This window comes from Phyllobates terribilis, unplaced genomic scaffold (assembly GCF_046119375.1).
Source record: "Phyllobates terribilis strain yellow unplaced genomic scaffold, ASM4611937v1 Scaffold_5__5_contigs__length_657084704, whole genome shotgun sequence".
Classification (NCBI taxonomy): Eukaryota; Metazoa; Chordata; class Amphibia; order Anura; family Dendrobatidae; genus Phyllobates; species Phyllobates terribilis.
In genome coordinates, this window is record NW_027362765.1 from 62,587,404 (window position 1) to 62,607,048 (window position 19,645).

The window sequence follows — 19,645 nt, forward strand, 5'->3', positions numbered from 1 at the left end:
CCTCCATTATATCTGAGGTCACTGACAGAGATAGAGCCTCCTCCATTATATCTGAGGACACTGACAGAGATAGAGCCTCCTCCATTATATCTGAGGTCACTGACAGAGATAGAGCCTCCTCCATTATATCTCAGGTCACTGACAGAGATAGAGCCTCCTCCATTATATCTGAGGTCACCGATATAGAGCCTCCTCCATTATATCTCAGGTCACTGACAGAGATAGAGCCTCCTCCATTATATCTGAGGTCACTGACAGAGATAGAGCCTCCTCCATTATATCTGAGATCACTGACAGAGATAGAGCCTCCTCCATTATATCTCAGGTCACTGACAGAGATAGAGCCTCCTCCATTATATCTGAGGTCACCGATATAGAGCCTCCTCCATTATATCTGAGGTCACTGAAAGAGATAGAGCCTCCTCCATTATATCTGAGGTCACTGACTGAGATAGAGCCGCCTCCATTATATCTGAGGTCACTGACAGAGATAGAGCCTCCTCCATTACATCTGAGGTCACTGACAGAGATAGAGCCTCCTCCATTATATCTGAGGTCAATTACAGAGATAGAGCCTCCTCCATTATATCTGAGGTCACTGACAGAGATAGAGCCTCCTCCATTATATCTGAGGTCACTGACAGAGATAGAGCCTCTTCCATTATATCTGGGGTAACTGACAGAGATAGAGCCTCTTCCATTATATCTGAGGTAACTGACAGAGATAGAGCCTCCTCCATTATATCTGAGGACACTGACAGAGATAGAGCCTCCTCCATTATATCTGAGGTAACTGACAGAGATAGAGCCTCCTCCGTTATATCTGAGGTCACTGACAGAGATAGAGCCTCATCCATTATATCTGAGGTCACTGACAGAGATAGAGCCTCCTCCATTATATCTGAGGTCACTGACAGAGATAGAGCCTCCTCCATTATATCTGAGGTCACTGACAGAGATAGAGCCTCTTCCATTATATCTGAGGTCACTGACAGAGATAGAGCCTCCTCCATTATATCTGAGGTCACTGACAGAGATAGAGCCTCCTCCATTATATCTGAGGACACTGACAGAGATAGAGCCTCCTCCATTATATCTGAGGTCACTGACTGAGATAGAGCCGCCTCCATTATATCTGAGGTCACTGACAGAGATAGAGCATCCTCCATTATATCTGAGGACACTGACTGAGATAGAGCCTCCTCCATTATATCTGAGGACACTGACTGAGATAGAGCCTCCTCCATTATATCTGAGGTCACTGACAGAGATAGAGCCTCCTCCATTATATCTGAGGTCACTAACAGAGATAGAGCCTCCTCCATTATATCTGAGGCCCCTGACAGAGATAGAGCCTCCTCCATTATATCTGAGGCCCCTGACAGAGATAGAGCCTCCTCCATTATATCTGAGGTCACTGATAGAGATAAAGCCTCCTCCATTATATCTGAGGACACTGACAGAGATAGAGCCTCCTCCATTATATCTGAGGTAATAGAGATAGAGCTTCCTCCATTATATCTGAGGTCACTGACAGAGATAGAGCCTCCTCCATTATATCTGAGGTCACTGACTGAGATAGAGCCTCCTCCATTATATCTGAGGTCACTGACAGAGATAGAGCCTCCTCCATTATATCTGAGGTCACTGACAGAGATAGAGCCTCCTCCATTATATCTGAGGACACTGACAGAGATAGAGCCTCCTCCATTATATCTGAGGTAATAGAGATAGAGCCTCCTCCATTATATCTGAGGTCACTGACAGATAGAGCCGCCTCCATTATATCTGAGGTCACTGACAGAGATAGAGCATCCTCCATTATATCTGAGGTCACTGACTGAGATAGAGCCGCCTCCATTATATCTGAGGTCAATGACAGAGATAGAGCCTCCTCCATTATATCTGAGGTCACTGACAGAAATAGAGCCTCCTCCATTATATCTGAGGTTACTGACAGATACAGAGCCTCCTCCATTATATCTGAGGTCACTGACATAGATAGAGCCTCCTCCATTATATCTGAGGTCACTGACAGAGATAGAGCCTCCTCCATTATATCTGAGGTCACTGACAGATACAGAGCCTCCTCCATTATATCTGAGGTCACTGACATAGATAGAGCCTCCTCCATTATATCTGAGGACACTGACTGATATAGAGCCTCCTCCATTATATCTGAGGTCACTGACAGAGATAGAGCCTCCTCCATTATATCTGAGGTCACTAACAGAGATAGAGCCTCCTCCATTATATCTGAGGTCACTGACAGAGAGAGAGCCTCCTCCATTATATCTGAGGTCACTGACAGAGATAGAGCCTCCTCCATTATATCTGAGGTCCTGACAGAGTTAGAGCCTCCTCCATTATATCTGAGGTCACTGACAGAGATAGAGCCTCCTCCATTATATCTGAGGTCACTGACAGAGATAGAGCCTCCTCCATTATATCTGAGGTCACTGACAGAGATAGAGCCTCCTCCATTATATCTGAGGTCACTGACAGAGATAGAGCCTCCTCCATTATATCTCAGGTCACTGACAGAGATAGAGCCTCCTCCATTATATCTGAGGTCACCGATATAGAGCCTCCTCCATTATATCTCAGGTCACTGACAGAGATAGAGCCTCCTCCATTATATCTCAGGTCACTGACAGAGATAGAGTTTCCTCCATTATATCTGAGTTCACTGACAGAGGTAGAGCCTGCTCCATTATATCTGAGGTCACTGACAGAGATAGAGCCTCCTCCATTATATCTGAGGTCACTGACAGAGATAGAGCCTCCTCCATTATATCTGAGGTCACTGACAGAGATAGAGCCTCCTCCATTATATCTGAGGTCACTGACAGAGATAGAGCCTCCTCCATTATATCTGAGGTCACTGACAGAGATAGAGCCTCCCCCATTATATCTGAGGTCACTGACAGAGATAGAGCCTCCTCCATTATATCTGAGGTCAATGACAGAGATAGAGCCTCTTCCATTATATCTGAGGTAACTGACAGAGAAAGAGCCTCCTCCATTATATCTGAGGTCACTGACAGAGATAGAGCCTCCTCCATTATATCTGAGGTCACTGACAGAGATAGAGCCTCCTCCATTATATCTGAGGTCATTGACAGAGATAGAGCCTCCTCCATTATATCTGAGGTCACTGACAGAGATAGAGCCTCATTCCATTATATCTGAGGTCACTGACAGAGATAGAGCCTCCTCCATTATATCTGAGGTCACTGACAGAGATAGAGCCTCCTCCATTATATCTGAGGTCACCGATATAGAGCCTCCTCCATTATATCTCAGGTCACTGACAGAGATAGAGCCTCCTCCATTATATCTGAGGTCACTGACAGAGATAGAGCCTCCTCCATTATATCTGAGATCACTGACAGAGATAGAGCCTCCTACATTATATCTCAGGTCACTGACAGAGATAGAGCCTCCTCCATTATATCTGAGGTCACCGATATAGAGCCTCCTCCATTATATCTGAGGTCACTGAAAGAGATAGAGCCTCCTCCATTATATCTGAGGTCACTGACTGAGATAGAGCCGCCTCCATTATATCTGAGGTCACTGACAGAGATAGAGCCTCCTCCATTACATCTGAGGTCACTGACAGAGATAGAGCCTCCTCCATTATATCTGAGGTCAATTACAGAGATAGAGCCTCCTCCATTATATCTGAGGTCACTGACAGAGATAGAGCCTCCTCCATTATATCTGAGGTCACTGACAGAGATAGAGCCTCTTCCATTATATCTGAGGTAACTGACAGAGATAGAGCCTCCTCCATTATATCTGAGGTCACTGACAGAGATAGAGCCTCCTCCATTATATCTGAGGTCACTGACAGAGATAGAGCCTCCTCCATTATATCTGAGGTCACTGACTGAGATAGAGCCGCCTCCATTATATCTGAGGTACAATGACAGAGATAGAGCCTCTTCCATTATATCTGAGGTAACTGACAGAGATAGAGCCTCCTCCATTATATCTGAGGTCACTGACAGAGATAGAGCCTCCTCCATTATATCTGAGGTAACTGACAGAGATAGAGCCTCCTCCGTTATATCTGAGGTCACTGACAGAGATAGAGCCTCATCCATTATATCTGAGGTCACTGACAGGGATAGAGCCTCCTCCATTATATCTGAGGTCACTGACAGAGATAGAGCCTCCTCCATTATATCTGAGGTCACTGACAGAGATAGAGCCTCCTCCATTATATCTGAGGTCACTGACAGAGATAGAGCCTCTTCCATTATATCTGAGGTCACTGACAGATATAGAGCCTCCTCCATTATATCTGAGGTCACTGACAGAGATAGAGCCTCCTCCATTATATCTGAGGTACAATGACAGAGATAGAGCCACCTCCATTATATCTGAGGTAACTGACAGAGATAGAGCCTCCTCCATTACATCTGAGGTCACTGAGAGATGGAGCCTCTTCCATTATATCTGAGGTAACTGACAGAGATAGAGCCTCCTCCATTATATCTGAGGTCACTGACAGAGATAGAGCCTCCTCCATTATATCTGAGGACACTGACAGAGATAGAGCCTCCTCCATTATATCTGAGGTCACTGACTGAGATAGAGCCGCCTCCATTATATCTGAGGTCACTGACAGAGATAGAGCATCCTCCATTATATCTGAGGTCACTGACTGAGATAGAGCCGCCTCCATTATATGTGAGGTCACTGACAGAGATAGAGCCTCCTCCATTATATCTGAGGTACAATGACAGAGATAGAGCCACCTCCATTATATCTGAGGTAACTGACAGAGATAGAGCCACCTCCATTATATCTGAGGTAACTGACAGAGATAGAGCCTCCTCCATTACATCTGAGGTAACTGACAGAGATAGAGCCTCCTCCATTACATCTGAGGTCACTGACAGAGATAGAGCCTCCTCCATTATATCTGAGGTAACTGAAAGAGATAGAACCTCCTCCATTATATCTGAGGTCACTGACAGAGATAGAGCCTCCTCCATTATATCTGAGGTACAATGACAGAGATAGAGCCACCTCCATTATATCTGAGGTCACTGACAGAAATAGAGCCTCCTCCATTATATCTGAGGTCACTGACAGATACAGAGCCTCCTCCATTATATCTGAGGTCACTGACATAGATAGAGCCTCCTCCATTATATCTGAGGTCACTGACAGAGATAGAGCCTCCTCCATTATATCTGAGGTCACTAACAGAGATAGAGCCTCCTCCATTATATCTGAGGTCACTGACAGAGAGAGAGCCTCCTCCATTATATCTGAGGTCACTGACAGAGATAGAGCCTCCTCCATTATATCTGAGGTCCTGACAGAGTTAGAGCCTCCTCCATTATATCTGAGGTCACTGACAGAGATAGAGCCTCCTCCATTATATCTGAGGTCACTGACAGAGATAGAGCCTCCTCCATTATATCTGAGGTCACTGACAGAGATAGAGCCTCCTCCATTATATCTGAGGTCACTGACAGAGATAGAGCCTCCTCCATTATATCTCAGGTCACTGACAGAGATAGAGCCTCCTCCATTATATCTGAGGTCACCGATATAGAGCCTCCTCCATTATATCTCAGGTCACTGACAAAGATAGAGCCTCCTCCATTATATCTCAGGTCACTGACAGAGATAGAGTTTCCTCCATTATATCTGAGTTCACTGACAGAGGTAGAGCCTGCTCCATTATATCTGAGGTCACTGACAGAGATAGAGCCTCCTCCATTATATCTGAGGTCACTGACAGAGATAGAGCCTCCTCCATTATATCTGAGGTCACTGACAGAGATAGAGCCTCCTCCATTATATCTGAGGTCACTGACAGAGATAGAGCCTCCTCCATTATATCTGAGGTCACTGACAGAGATAGAGCCTCCCCCATTATATCTGAGGTCACTGACAGAGATAGAGCCTCCTCCATTATATCTGAGGTCAATGACAGAGATAGAGCCTCTTCCATTATATCTGAGGTAACTGACAGAGAAAGAGCCTCCTCCATTATATCTGAGGTCACTGACAGAGATAGAGCCTCCTCCATTATATCTGAGGTCACTGACAGAGATAGAGCCTCCTCCATTATATCTGAGGTCACTGACAGAGATAGAGCCTCCTCCATTATATCTGAGGTCACTGACAGAGATAGAGCCTCATTCCATTATATCTGAGGTCACTGACAGAGATAGAGCCTCCTCCATTATATCTGAGGTCACTGACAGAGATAGAGCCTCCTCCATTATATCTGAGGTCACCGATATAGAGCCTCCTCCATTATATCTCAGGTCACTGACAGAGATAGAGCCTCCTCCATTATATCTGAGGTCACTGACAGAGATAGAGCCTCCTCCATTATATCTGAGATCACTGACAGAGATAGAGCCTCCTCCATTATATCTCAGGTCACTGACAGAGATAGAGCCTCCTCCATTATATCTGAGGTCACCGATATAGAGCCTCCTCCATTATATCTGAGGTCACTGAAAGAGATAGAGCCTCCTCCATTATATCTGAGGTCACTGACTGAGATAGAGCCGCCTCCATTATATCTGAGGTCACTGACAGAGATAGAGCCTCCTCCATTACATCTGAGGTCACTGACAGAGATAGAGCCTCCTCCATTATATCTGAGGTCAATTACAGAGATAGAGCCTCCTCCATTATATCTGAGGTCACTGACAGAGATAGAGCCTCCTCCATTATATCTGAGGTCACTGACAGAGATAGAGCCTCTTCCATTATATCTGAGGTAACTGACAGAGATAGAGCCTCCTCCATTATATCTGAGGTCACTGACAGAGATAGAGCCTCCTCCATTATATCTGAGGTCACTGACAGAGATAGAGCCGCCTCCATTATATCTGAGGTCACTGACTGAGATAGAGCCGCCTCCATTATATCTGAGGTACAATGACAGAGATAGAGCCTCTTCCATTATATCTGAGGTAACTGACAGAGATAGAGCCTCCTCCATTATATCTGAGGTAACTGACAGAGATAGAGCCTCCTCCATTACATCTGAGGTCACTGAGAGATGGAGCCTCTTCCATTATATCTGAGGTAACTGACAGAGATAGAGCCTCCTCCATTATATCTGAGGTCACCGATATAGAGCCTCCTCCATTATATCTCAGGTCACTGACAAAGATAGAGCCTCCTCCATTATATCTCAGGTCACTGACAGAGATAGAGTTTCCTCCATTATATCTGAGTTCACTGACAGAGGTAGAGCCTGCTCCATTATATCTGAGGTCACTGACAGAGATAGAGCCTCCTCCATTATATCTGAGGTCACTGACAGAGATAGAGCCTCCTCCATTATATCTGAGGTCACTGACAGAGATAGAGCCTCCTCCATTATATCTGAGGTCACTGACAGAGATAGAGCCTCCTCCATTATATCTGAGGTCACTGACAGAGATAGAGCCTCCCCCATTATATCTGAGGTCACTGACAGAGATAGAGCCTCCTCCATTATATCTGAGGTCAATGACAGAGATAGAGCCTCTTCCATTATATCTGAGGTAACTGACAGAGAAAGAGCCTCCTCCATTATATCTGAGGTCACTGACAGAGATAGAGCCTCCTCCATTATATCTGAGGTCACTGACAGAGATAGAGCCTCCTCCATTATATCTGAGGTCACTGACAGAGATAGAGCCTCCTCCATTATATCTGAGGTCACTGACAGAGATAGAGCCTCATTCCATTATATCTGAGGTCACTGACAGAGATAGAGCCTCCTCCATTATATCTGAGGTCACTGACAGAGATAGAGCCTCCTCCATTATATCTGAGGTCACCGATATAGAGCCTCCTCCATTATATCTCAGGTCACTGACAGAGATAGAGCCTCCTCCATTATATCTGAGGTCACTGACAGAGATAGAGCCTCCTCCATTATATCTGAGATCACTGACAGAGATAGAGCCTCCTCCATTATATCTCAGGTCACTGACAGAGATAGAGCCTCCTCCATTATATCTGAGGTCACCGATATAGAGCCTCCTCCATTATATCTGAGGTCACTGAAAGAGATAGAGCCTCCTCCATTATATCTGAGGTCACTGACTGAGATAGAGCCGCCTCCATTATATCTGAGGTCACTGACAGAGATAGAGCCTCCTCCATTACATCTGAGGTCACTGACAGAGATAGAGCCTCCTCCATTATATCTGAGGTCAATTACAGAGATAGAGCCTCCTCCATTATATCTGAGGTCACTGACAGAGATAGAGCCTCCTCCATTATATCTGAGGTCACTGACAGAGATAGAGCCTCTTCCATTATATCTGAGGTAACTGACAGAGATAGAGCCTCCTCCATTATATCTGAGGTCACTGACAGAGATAGAGCCTCCTCCATTATATCTGAGGTCACTGACAGAGATAGAGCCGCCTCCATTATATCTGAGGTCACTGACTGAGATAGAGCCGCCTCCATTATATCTGAGGTACAATGACAGAGATAGAGCCTCTTCCATTATATCTGAGGTAACTGACAGAGATAGAGCCTCCTCCATTATATCTGAGGTACAATGACAGAGATAGAGCCACCTCCATTATATCTGAGGTAACTGACAGAGATAGAGCCTCCTCCATTACATCTGAGGTCACTGAGAGATGGAGCCTCTTCCATTATATCTGAGGTAACTGACAGAGATAGAGCCTCCTCCATTATATCTGAGGTCACTGACAGAGATAGAGCCTCCTCCATTATATCTGAGGACACTGACAGAGATAGAGCCTCCTCCATTATATCTGAGGTCACTGACTGAGATAGAGCCGCCTCCATTATATCTGAGGTCACTGACAGAGATAGAGCATCCTCCATTATATCTGAGGTCACTGACTGAGATAGAGCCGCCTCCATTATATGTGAGGTCACTGACAGAGATAGAGCCTCCTCCATTATATCTGAGGTACAATGACAGAGATAGAGCCACCTCCATTATATCTGAGGTAACTGACAGAGATAGAGCCTCCTCCATTACATCTGAGGTCACTGACAGAGATAGAGCCTCCTCCATTATATCTGAGGTAACTGAAAGAGATAGAACCTCCTCCATTATATCTGAGGTCACTGACAGAGATAGAGCCTCCTCCATTATATCTGAGGTACAATGACAGAGATAGAGCCACCTCCATTATATCTGAGGTCACTGACAGAAATAGAGCCTCCTCCATTATATCTGAGGTCACTGACAGATACAGAGCCTCCTCCATTATATCTGAGGTCACTGACATAGATAGAGCCTCCTCCATTATATCTGAGGTCACTGACAGAGATAGAGCCTCCTCCATTATATCTGAGGTCACTGACAGATACAGAGCCTCCTCCATTATATCTGAGGTCACTGACATAGAGCCTCCTCCATTATATCTGAGGACACTGACTGAGATAGAGCCTCCTCCATTATATCTGAGGTCACTAACAGAGTTAGAGCCTCCTCCATTATATCTGAGGTCACTGACAGAGAGAGAGCCTCCTCCATTATATCTGAGGTCACTGACAGAGATAGAGCCTCCTCCATTATATCTGAGGTCCTGACAGAGTTAGAGCCTCCTCCATTATATCTGAGGTCACTGACAGAGATAGAGCCTCCTCCATTATATCTGAGGTCACTGACAGAGATAGAGCCTCCTCCATTATATCTGAGGTCACTGACAGAGATAGAGCCTCCTCCATTATATCTGAGGTCACTGACAGAGATAGAGCCTCCTCCATTATATCTCAGGTCACTGACAGAGATAGAGCCTCCTCCATTATATCTGAGGTCACCGATATAGAGCCTCCTCCATTATATCTCAGGTCACTGACAAAGATAGAGCCTCCTCCATTATATCTCAGGTCACTGACAGAGATAGAGTTTCCTCCATTATATCTGAGTTCACTGACAGAGGTAGAGCCTGCTCCATTATATCTGAGGTCACTGACAGAGATAGAGCCTCCTCCATTATATCTGAGGTCACTGACAGAGATAGAGCCTCCTCCATTATATCTGAGGTCACTGACAGAGATAGAGCCTCCTCCATTATATCTGAGGTCACTGACAGAGATAGAGCCTCCTCCATTATATCTGAGGTCACTGACAGAGATAGAGCCTCCCCCATTATATCTGAGGTCACTGACAGAGATAGAGCCTCCTCCATTATATCTGAAGTCAATGACAGAGATAGAGCCTCTTCCATTATATCTGAGGTAACTGACAGAGAAAGAGCCTCCTCCATTATATCTGAGGTCACTGACAGAGATAGAGCCTCCTCCATTATATCTGAGGTCACTGACAGAGATAGAGCCTCCTCCATTATATCTGAGGTCACTGACAGAGATAGAGCCTCATTCCATTATATCTGAGGTCACTGACAGAGATAGAGCCTCCTCCATTATATCTGAGGTCACTGACAGAGATAGAGCCTCCTCCATTATATCTGAGGTCACCGATATAGAGCCTCCTCCATTATATCTCAGGTCACTGACAGAGATAGAGCCTCCTCCATTATATCTGAGGTCACTGACAGAGATAGAGCCTCCTCCATTATATCTGAGATCACTGACAGAGATAGAGCCTCCTCCATTATATCTCAGGTCACTGACAGAGATAGAGCCTCCTCCATTATATCTGAGGTCACTGACAGAGATAGAGCCTCCTCCATTATATCTGAGGTCACTGACTGAGATAGAGCCGCCTCCATTATATCTGAGGTACAATGACAGAGATAGAGCCTCCTCCATTACATCTGAGGTCACTGAGAGATGGAGCCTCTTCCATTATATCTGAGGTAACTGACAGAGATAGAGCCTCTTCCATTATATCTGAGGTCACTGACAGAGATAGAGCCGCCTCCATTATATCTGAGGTCACTGACTGAGATAGAGCCGCCTCCATTATATCTGAGGTACAATGACAGAGATAGAGCCTCTTCCATTATATCTGAGGTAACTGACAGAGATAGAGCCTCCTCCATTATATCTGAGGTCACTGACAGAGATAGAGCCTCCTCCATTATATCTGAGGTAACTGACAGAGATAGAGCCTCCTCCGTTATATCTGAGGTCACTGACAGAGATAGAGCCTCATCCATTATATCTGAGGTCACTGACAGAGATAGAGCCTCCTCCATTATATCTGAGGTCACTGACAGAGATAGAGCCTCCTCCATTATATCTGAGGTCACTGACAGAGATAGAGCCTCTTCCATTATATCTGAGGTCACTGACAGAGATAGAGCCTCCTCCATTATATCTGAGGTCACTGACAGAGATAGAGCCTCCTCCATTATATCTGAGGTACAATGACAGAGATAGAGCCTCTTCCATTATATCTGAGGACACTGACAGAGATAGAGCCTCCTCCATTATATCTGAGGACACTGACAGAGATAGAGCCTCCTCCATTATATCTGAGGTCACTGACTGAGATAGAGCCGCCTCCATTATATCTGAGGTCACTGACAGAGATAGAGCATCCTCCATTATATCTGAGGTCACTGACTGAGATAGAGCCGCCTCCATTATATCTGAGGTCACTGACAGAGATAGAGCCTCCTCCATTATATCTGAGGTACAATGACAGAGATAGAGCCACCTCCATTATATCTGAGGTAACTGACAGAGATAGAGCCTCCTCCATTACATCTGAGGTCACTGACAGAGATAGAGCCTCCTCCATTATATCTGAGGTCACTAACAGAGATAGAGCCTCCTCCATTATATCTGAGGTCACTAACAGAGATAGAGCCTCCTCCATTATATCTGAGGTCACTGACAGAGATAGAGCCTCCTCCATTATATCTGAGGTCACTAACAGAGATAGAGCCTCCTCCATTATATCTGAGGTAATAGAGATAGAGCTTCCTCCATTATATCTGAGGACACTGACAGAGATAGAGCCTCCTCCATTATATCTGAGGTCACTGACAGAGATAGAGCCTCCTCCATTATATCTGAGGTCACTGACAGAGATAGATCCTCCTCCATTATATCTGAGGTCACTGACAGAGATAGATCCTCCTCCATTATATCTGAGGTCACTGACAGAGATAGATCCTCCTCCATTATATCTGAGGTCACTGACAGAGATAGAGCCTCCTCCATTATATCTGAGGTCACTGACAGAGATAGAGCCTCCTCCATTATATCTGAGGACACTGACAGAGATAGAGCCTCCTCCATTATATCTGAGGTAATAGAGATAGAGCCTCCTCCATTATATCTGAGGTCACTGACAGATAGAGCCTCCTCCATTATATCTGAGGTCACTGACTGAGACACAGCCTCGGCCCGGCTGCGGTTCTCCTGACATATGAGGCAGTTTATTGTCAGTCAGGGGCCCTTTGTCTGGTCAGAGCTTCACGGTTCATACTTTTAAGTACAAAACCAGGACTATAAGAAACTGACCTAAAAGTATTAGGTCTTATTGCAGCATTATCGCCTGTGCTTTACACTCTAGAAAGGTGTTTGGTGACGGAACGAAACCTAAAATCACTCGACACTGAGGGGGTTAATAGTAATGGGGGAACTCCACATACCTCCACCTGCAGAGCCTCCACCACATATATGGCTGTTCTGTGCGCACAGGACCTGTGATGAGGTCACAGGAGGGGAGGAGTCAGGGGGTCACATGATTCTTATCACACTTTGCAGACTCTATAATGGCTCCTCCTACAAGAGTGTTCAGATGACGTCATCACAGAGCCTTTAGCCCAGTGTTCCCCAGCTCCAGTCCTCAAGGCCCACCAACAGGTCATGTTTTCAGGATTTCCTTAGTATTGCTGAGGTGATGGAATTATCAGCTGTGCAATACTAAGGAAGTCCTGAAAACATGACCTGTTGGTGGTCCTTGAGGACTGGAGCTGGGGAACCCTGCCTTAGGACACTAGAATTTGGTATATACCATGGAGATTCCTTATTACCGGACACAGGCACCATTAACCTCCTCAGCACTGAGAATATTAATGTGTTTTCTGTTGCTGCTTTCCATAGACATAATTAGGTGTTTAAGATATTTTCCTATTAGATTTGTTCTGTGTTTTTGGTGCTGGATTGGAGATATTCTGTGATAAATCTCTGTATGTGACTATAATGTGATTGTGTGTTATACCGGGGGCAGGACGGGGCCATGACTGGATGTAGTGATCATGTGAAGCCGGTAACAGCTCTGGAGATTTCTTACATGGGATCTTTATGATGTTACATCGTCATCTTCTCCCCATTCAGGTCCCTACAATATCGGATCCTCTCAGTGGAGATCTTCTATATAAGACCACGGCCCCACTATCAGTATTTGGTCAGTATTCGGTCAGTATTTTTTCTCAGGAGTGGGAGACAAAACCAGGAGTGGGTCATAAATGCAGAATTGGTGACTTGTTTCTATTATACCTTTTCTCTGATTGTTCCTCACCTGGTTTTGGCTCCCACTCCTGAAAAAAAATACTGACCAAATACTGATAGTGGGGCCGTGGCCTAAGGGTTCGCTCACATCTGCACATAAAATCGGAGAGTGTAATGTGAGAAAAAAAATCGCATTGCTCTCTGAACAATGTTATTCATTTAGACAGTGTTCATCTGCGAGTTTTTCCTCACCTGGAATTGGGGTGAGGTAAAAAAAAAATCACAGCATGCTGTGTACGGCCACATAAAACGGCCGAGACTCACCAATGCATGTCAATAGGTGTGAGAGAAAAATCGCACTGACACGTTATCAGGCGAGTGCAGTAAATTCATAGCGTGAACCGTCCGAATAGAATAGATAAATGGAAAGATGTCATTGAGATATATAATTAGTGCAGCACATGTGTAGCTTACTGTATATGTATTTAGCTAATAAAAGAAAAAAATGGCGTGGGGTTCCCCTTATTTTTATTAACAGGCTGAGTGAAAGCAGATAGCTGAGAGCTGGTCTTAATAGTCTGAGAAGGCGGCAAGAAACATGGAGCTTCACATGCTATTAATATCACCACACAGCTGTCTATTTAGCTTTGACTGATTATTAAAAAGGGGGGGAACCCCCCACCAAAAAAAGACGTGGGGTCCCCCCTATTTTTAATAACCAGCAAAGGCTAGGTAGAAAGCTGCGGGCTGATATTAATAGGCAGGGAAGCTCCATGTTTATTGCCCCCTTCCCAGACTAATATCACCAGCCCTGAGCCGCCCCAGAAATGGCGCATCCATTAGATTAGCGACGGCGAGTCCGACACTCGCGCGGCTCTCGGAACAGGCTGCTGTGAACTGAGATTGCCTTACTGACGTCACCTCAGTTCACAGTAGCCGAGTCTTGCGGAGCGCAGAGTGAGACCTGGCAATGGCTGCTGCTCCAGTCTATGTAGCTGCGTTCTCCGAGCTCCATATTATGGATTAATGGATTACGGTGGACCCTGTGGATTATTTTATTTTTGTTTAATAAATGGGGGAAAGAGGGAAATTGTTTGGGGAGTTCTTTTTTCAAATAAAGATTTTTTTTGGTGTTTTTCCTTCTCGTTTGACTTACTGGGTTAGTAATGGGGGTGTCTTATAGACTCCTCTCCATTACTGACCCGTGGGCTTGATGTCAGCGGACATTACACAGCTGACATCAAACTCACAATCCCATTCACCTGATTGCTACCACACCAGGGTAATCGTTAAGAGCCGAAGCGAAGCGCCAAAATTGGCACATCTAATTGATGTGCCATTTCTGGGGCGGGTGAGGGCTGGTCTTATTACGCTGGGAAGGGGCCAATATCCATGGACCTTCCTAGCCTATTAATATCATCCCCCAGCTGTCTGCTTTGCCTCAGCTGGTTATTAAAGTGGGGGCGACCCTACTTCATTTTTTTAAATAACCAGCAAAGGCAAAGCATGCAGCTGGGGGCTGATATTAATAGGTTGGGAAGGTCCATGGATAGTGGCCCCTTCCCAGAATAATAAGGTCGGCTCACAGCTGTCTGCTTTCCCTTGGCTGGTTATTAAAATAGGGTGGATCCCATGTCATTTTTTTCATTTATTAGTATTTTCATTTATTTATTTATTAGTAATAAATGAAAAAAACAACGTGGGGTCCCCCCTATTTTTAATAACCAGCCAAGGTAATGCAGACAGCTGGAGGCTGGTATTCTCAGGATGGTAAGGTCCATGGATATTTGGCCCTCTCCAGACTAATGACCCCAGCCCTCAGCCACCCCAAAAATGATGCATCCCTTGGATGCACCAATTCTAGCTCTTTGACCTGCTCTTCCCGCTAGCCCTGGTGTGTAGGCAAGCAGGGTAATATTTTGGGGTTGATGTCAGCTGTGTAACATTCGCTGACATCAAGCCCAGAGGTTATTCATGGGGCGGCATCTATCAGACACCCCCTGTTAATTACCCAGTAAGTGAGTGCTTAAAAAGATACTTTATTTGAATAAAGACTCCCCCACTCCCTTGTTTACCCATTTATTAATTAAACATAAATCTTGGAAGTTCCAATGGTAATTCAACAGTGAAATGTCCCACGACGCCCATCGAGTCCTATGGAGTCTCGTTGTGAGAAAGTTCTCAGAACAGGACTTCATAGTTCACTCCCGGTCAGCTGCAGGCACTGAAATTCTCACGCTCCTGCCTGCTGCTGACCGCGAGTAACCCTATTGAGCCTCGATCTGAGAACATTCTGAGTCCATCCTTAATAGAGGAGGACAAGGCTGGGGGGAGGAGTGTGGTGCCGGAGATCGTGGTATGCATAGGCACTGACTGCTTGCTGCGATCTCCGGCTCCTTAAGGACATACTTCAATCTCCAGCCAGGCTGGAGGAGTGTGACGCCGAAGGCAGCACCTGCGCATAGTGCGATCTCCAGCACCATTTTATTGAAGACAAATTCTCAGGTTTTTTTTTGTTTGTATGGAACAAGGATGGGGACCAGTATGGGGGAGCATATAATAGGATGGGGGCCAGGCTGGGGAAGCATATAATAGAATGTGGAATCAGGCTGGTGGGGATATACCAGGATAGGGGAGCATATAATAGGATGGGGGACCAGGATGGGGGGAGCATATAATAGGATGGAGGAGCATATAATAGGATGGGAGACCAGGATGGGGGAGCATATAATAGGATGGGGGAACAAGATGAGGGAGCATATAATAGGATGGGAGACCAGGATGGGGGCCATATAATAGGATGGGGAACCAGTCTGGGGGAGCATATACCAGGCTGGGGGGCATATACAAGGATAGGGGACCATATACCAGGACTAGCTATTGAACCAGTTCTATGCCCAGTCGGCGAGCATTTTTATTGATACATTTTTGTATGTTTGTGCTATGTTAAAGGGAACCTGTCACCAGAAATTACAGTGTTAACCTGCAGATAAACTGTTAATCTGCAGGTTAACAGCGTTATTATCCTGCTCAGCGCCTGCACTTAGCTCAATGCTGCGGGGAGAAAATTTACTTTATTCTCCTTGGCAGCATTCCGTTTCAGTCATGGGGGCGGCATCGGTTCAGTCATTGCTCTAAGAATATAGAGTGGCCGCTGTAACGCGACCCCGGCCCTGACTGACAGCCAGCTTCAATGTAGAGCCAGTGTCAGTCAGGACTGGTGGTGCGGTTACGGTGGTCATTCTGTATTCTCAGAATTCTCATTGACAGAACCAGCGCCACCCCCATGACAGAAACCGAATCCTGACGGGGAGAATAAAGTTAATTTTCTCCCTTTCTCCATTTGGCTAAGTGCAGACGCCAAACTGCAGATTAATCGCATATCTGCAGGTTAACATTGTTATTTCTGGTGACAGCTTTCCTTTAATATAGCAGAAAAATATACCAATAAAAATGCTCGCCACCCAGACATAGAACGGGTTCAATAGCTAGTCCTGGTATATGGTCCCCTATCCTTGTATATGCCCCCCAGCCAGGTATATGCTCCCCCAGACTGGTTCCCCATCCTATTATATGCCCACCATCCTGGTCTCCCATCCTATTATATGCTCCCTCAGACTGGTTCCCATCCTATTCTATGCCGCTCATCCTGGTCTCCCATCCTATTATATGCTCCCTCGTTCTGGTCCCCCATCCGATTATATGGTCCCCCAACCTATTATATGCTCCCTCATCCTATTATATGACCCCCATCCTGGTCCCCCATCCTATTATATGCTCCACTATCCTGGCATAAATTGTTCCCTTTAATTTTGTAGTACAATACTTCAATAAAATGACGCCAGAGTCAGCGCAGTGTCTTCAATGAAATGGTGCCGGAGATGCTGACTCCAGTGCCATTTTATTGAAGTAATATACTATAACGTCAACGAAACAGTGCGCATGCACCGCCCATCACTATTATTTCTATGGCCGGCACGTGCGCACTGCTATGCTGATGTTGAGCACGTGCGCATACCCCGATCTCTGGCACCATTTTATTGAAGACGCTGTATATGCAAATTTGCAGACACAGTGTCTTAAAAAAAATGGTGCCGGAAATGTACCAATAAAAATGCTTGCTACCCTGGCGTAGAACGAGTTCAATAAGCTAGTTTCTTTATATCATGCTGAAGTAAGAAACTTATGGCTATTGTGACAGAGTCACTGGTGATATACAGTGGTGGCCAAAAGTATTGGCACCCCTGCAATTCTGTCAGATAATACTCAGTTTCTTCCTGAAAATGATTGCAATCACAAATTCTTTGGTATTATTATCTTCATTTAATTTGTCTTCAATGAAAAAACACAAAAATAATTGTCCTAAAGCCAAATTGGATACAATTCCACACCAAACCAAAAAAAGGGGGTGGACAAAAGTATTGGTACCGTTTGAAAAATCATGTGATGCTTCTCTAATTCGTGTAATTAACAGCACCTGTAACTTACCTGTGGCACCTAACAGGTGTTGGCAATAACTAAATCACACTTGCAGCCAGTTAACATGGATTAAAGTTGACTCAACCTCTGTCCTGTGTCCTTGTGTGTACCACATTGAACATGGAGAAATGAAAGAAGACCAAAGAACTGTCTGAGGACTTGAGAAACCAAATTGTGAGGAAGCATAAGCAATCTCAAGGCTACAAGTCCATCTCCAAAGACCTGAATGTTCCTGTGTCTTCCGTGTGCAGTGTCATCAAGAAGTTTAAAGCCCATGGCACTGTGGCTAACCTCCCTAGATGTGGACGGAAAAGAAAAATTGACGAGAGATTTCAACGCAAGACTGTGCGGATGGTGGATAAAGAACCTCGACTAACATCCAAACAAGTTCAAGCTGCCCTGCAGTCCGAGGGTACAACAGTGTCAACCCGTACTATCCGTCGGCGTCTGAATGAAAAGGGACTGTATGGTAGGATACCCAGGAAGACCCCACTTCTTACCCCGAGACATAAAAAAGTCAGGCTGGAGTTTGCCAAAACTTACCTGAGAAAGCCTAAAACGTTTTGGAAGAATATTCTCTGGTCAGATGAGACAAAAGTAGAGCTTTTTGGCAAAAATCATCAACATAGAGTGTACAGGAAAAAAAAAGAGGCATTCAAAGAAAAGAACACGGTCCCTACAGTCAAACATGGTGGAGGTTCCCTGATGTTTTTGGGTTGCATTGCTGCCTCTGGCACTGGACTGCTTGACCGTGTGCATGGCATTATGAAGTCTGAAGACTACCAACAAATTTTGCAGCATAATGTAGGGCCCAGTGTGAGAAAGCTGGGTCTCCCTCAGAGATCATGGGTCTTCCAGCAGGACAATGACCCAAAACACACTTCCAAAAGCACTATAAAATGGTTTAAGAGAAAGCACTGGAGACTTCTAAGGTGGCCAGCAATGAGTCCAGACCTGAATCCCATAGAACACCTGTGGAGAGATCTCAAAATGGCAGTTTGGAGAAGGCACCCTTCAAATATCAGGGACCTGGAGCAGTTTGCCAAAGAAGAATGGTCTACAATTCCACCAGAGCATTGTAAGAAACTCATTGATGGTTACCGGAAGCGGTTGTTCGCTGTTATTTTGGCTAAAGGTTGTGCAACCAAGTATTAGGCTGAGGGTGCCAATACTTTTGTCTGGTCCATTTTTGGAGTTTTGTGTGAAATGATCAATGATTTGATTTTTGCTTCATTCTCTTTTGTGTTTTTTCCTTGCAAGCAAATTAAATGAAGATAATAATACCAAAGGATTTGTGATTGAAATCATTTTCAGGAGGAAACTGAGTATTATCTGACAGAATTGCAGGGGTGCCAATATTTTTGGCTACCACTTTATGTGAGGGGAGATATGTTTCACTGCGGCTACTAGCTTCAGTGAACTAAACCTACAAATGAAATTTCCTCCAGCATGTTACCGGGGGGGGGGGGGGGGGCAGAGGGGGCGGTGGCCCCGGGCCGCACGCTCCGAGGGAGCCCACCCGGAACTACGCTGTTGTAACTGTATCAGTTACACCCTGGGGCAGAGCCGGGAGACTCGATGTCCTTGCACTGCTCGGCGGAGGGGGGTGGGGGTGTGGGGCCCCCCCGCCCGTCACCGAAAGCTCATTAATGAGAGAGGGAGTGCGACGCTCCCCCTCCCATCAATCCCCCCTCTGTGTCTGACGTCATCACTTGGTGCCCGGCCCGCTGTTCTGAAGATGTGTGCGGGCCGGGCGCTCGGAGCAGTGGGGGAACGAGGAGGAGAGAGAGGTGAATATTGTGCTTGTGTTTATTACTTA

General features: G+C 45.5%; 2 protein-coding genes across 2 annotated transcripts in view; one reads left to right on the forward strand and one right to left on the reverse strand.

Moving 5' to 3' along the window:
• Nucleotides 1-12,627, reverse strand: part of LOC141271975 (uncharacterized) — a 121,588-nt gene extending 108,961 nt beyond the window's left edge. Inside the window, exon 1 of the mRNA XM_073682230.1 lies at nucleotides 12,546-12,627. The gene's annotated coding sequence lies outside the window, so the exon portion shown is untranslated. The remainder of the gene's footprint in view (nucleotides 1-12,545) is intronic.
• The window catches only part of LOC141271986 (uncharacterized), a 1,184,418-nt gene that overhangs the window by 624,264 nt on the left and 540,509 nt on the right, over nucleotides 1-19,645 (forward strand). The gene's annotated exons all lie outside the window — the stretch shown is intronic.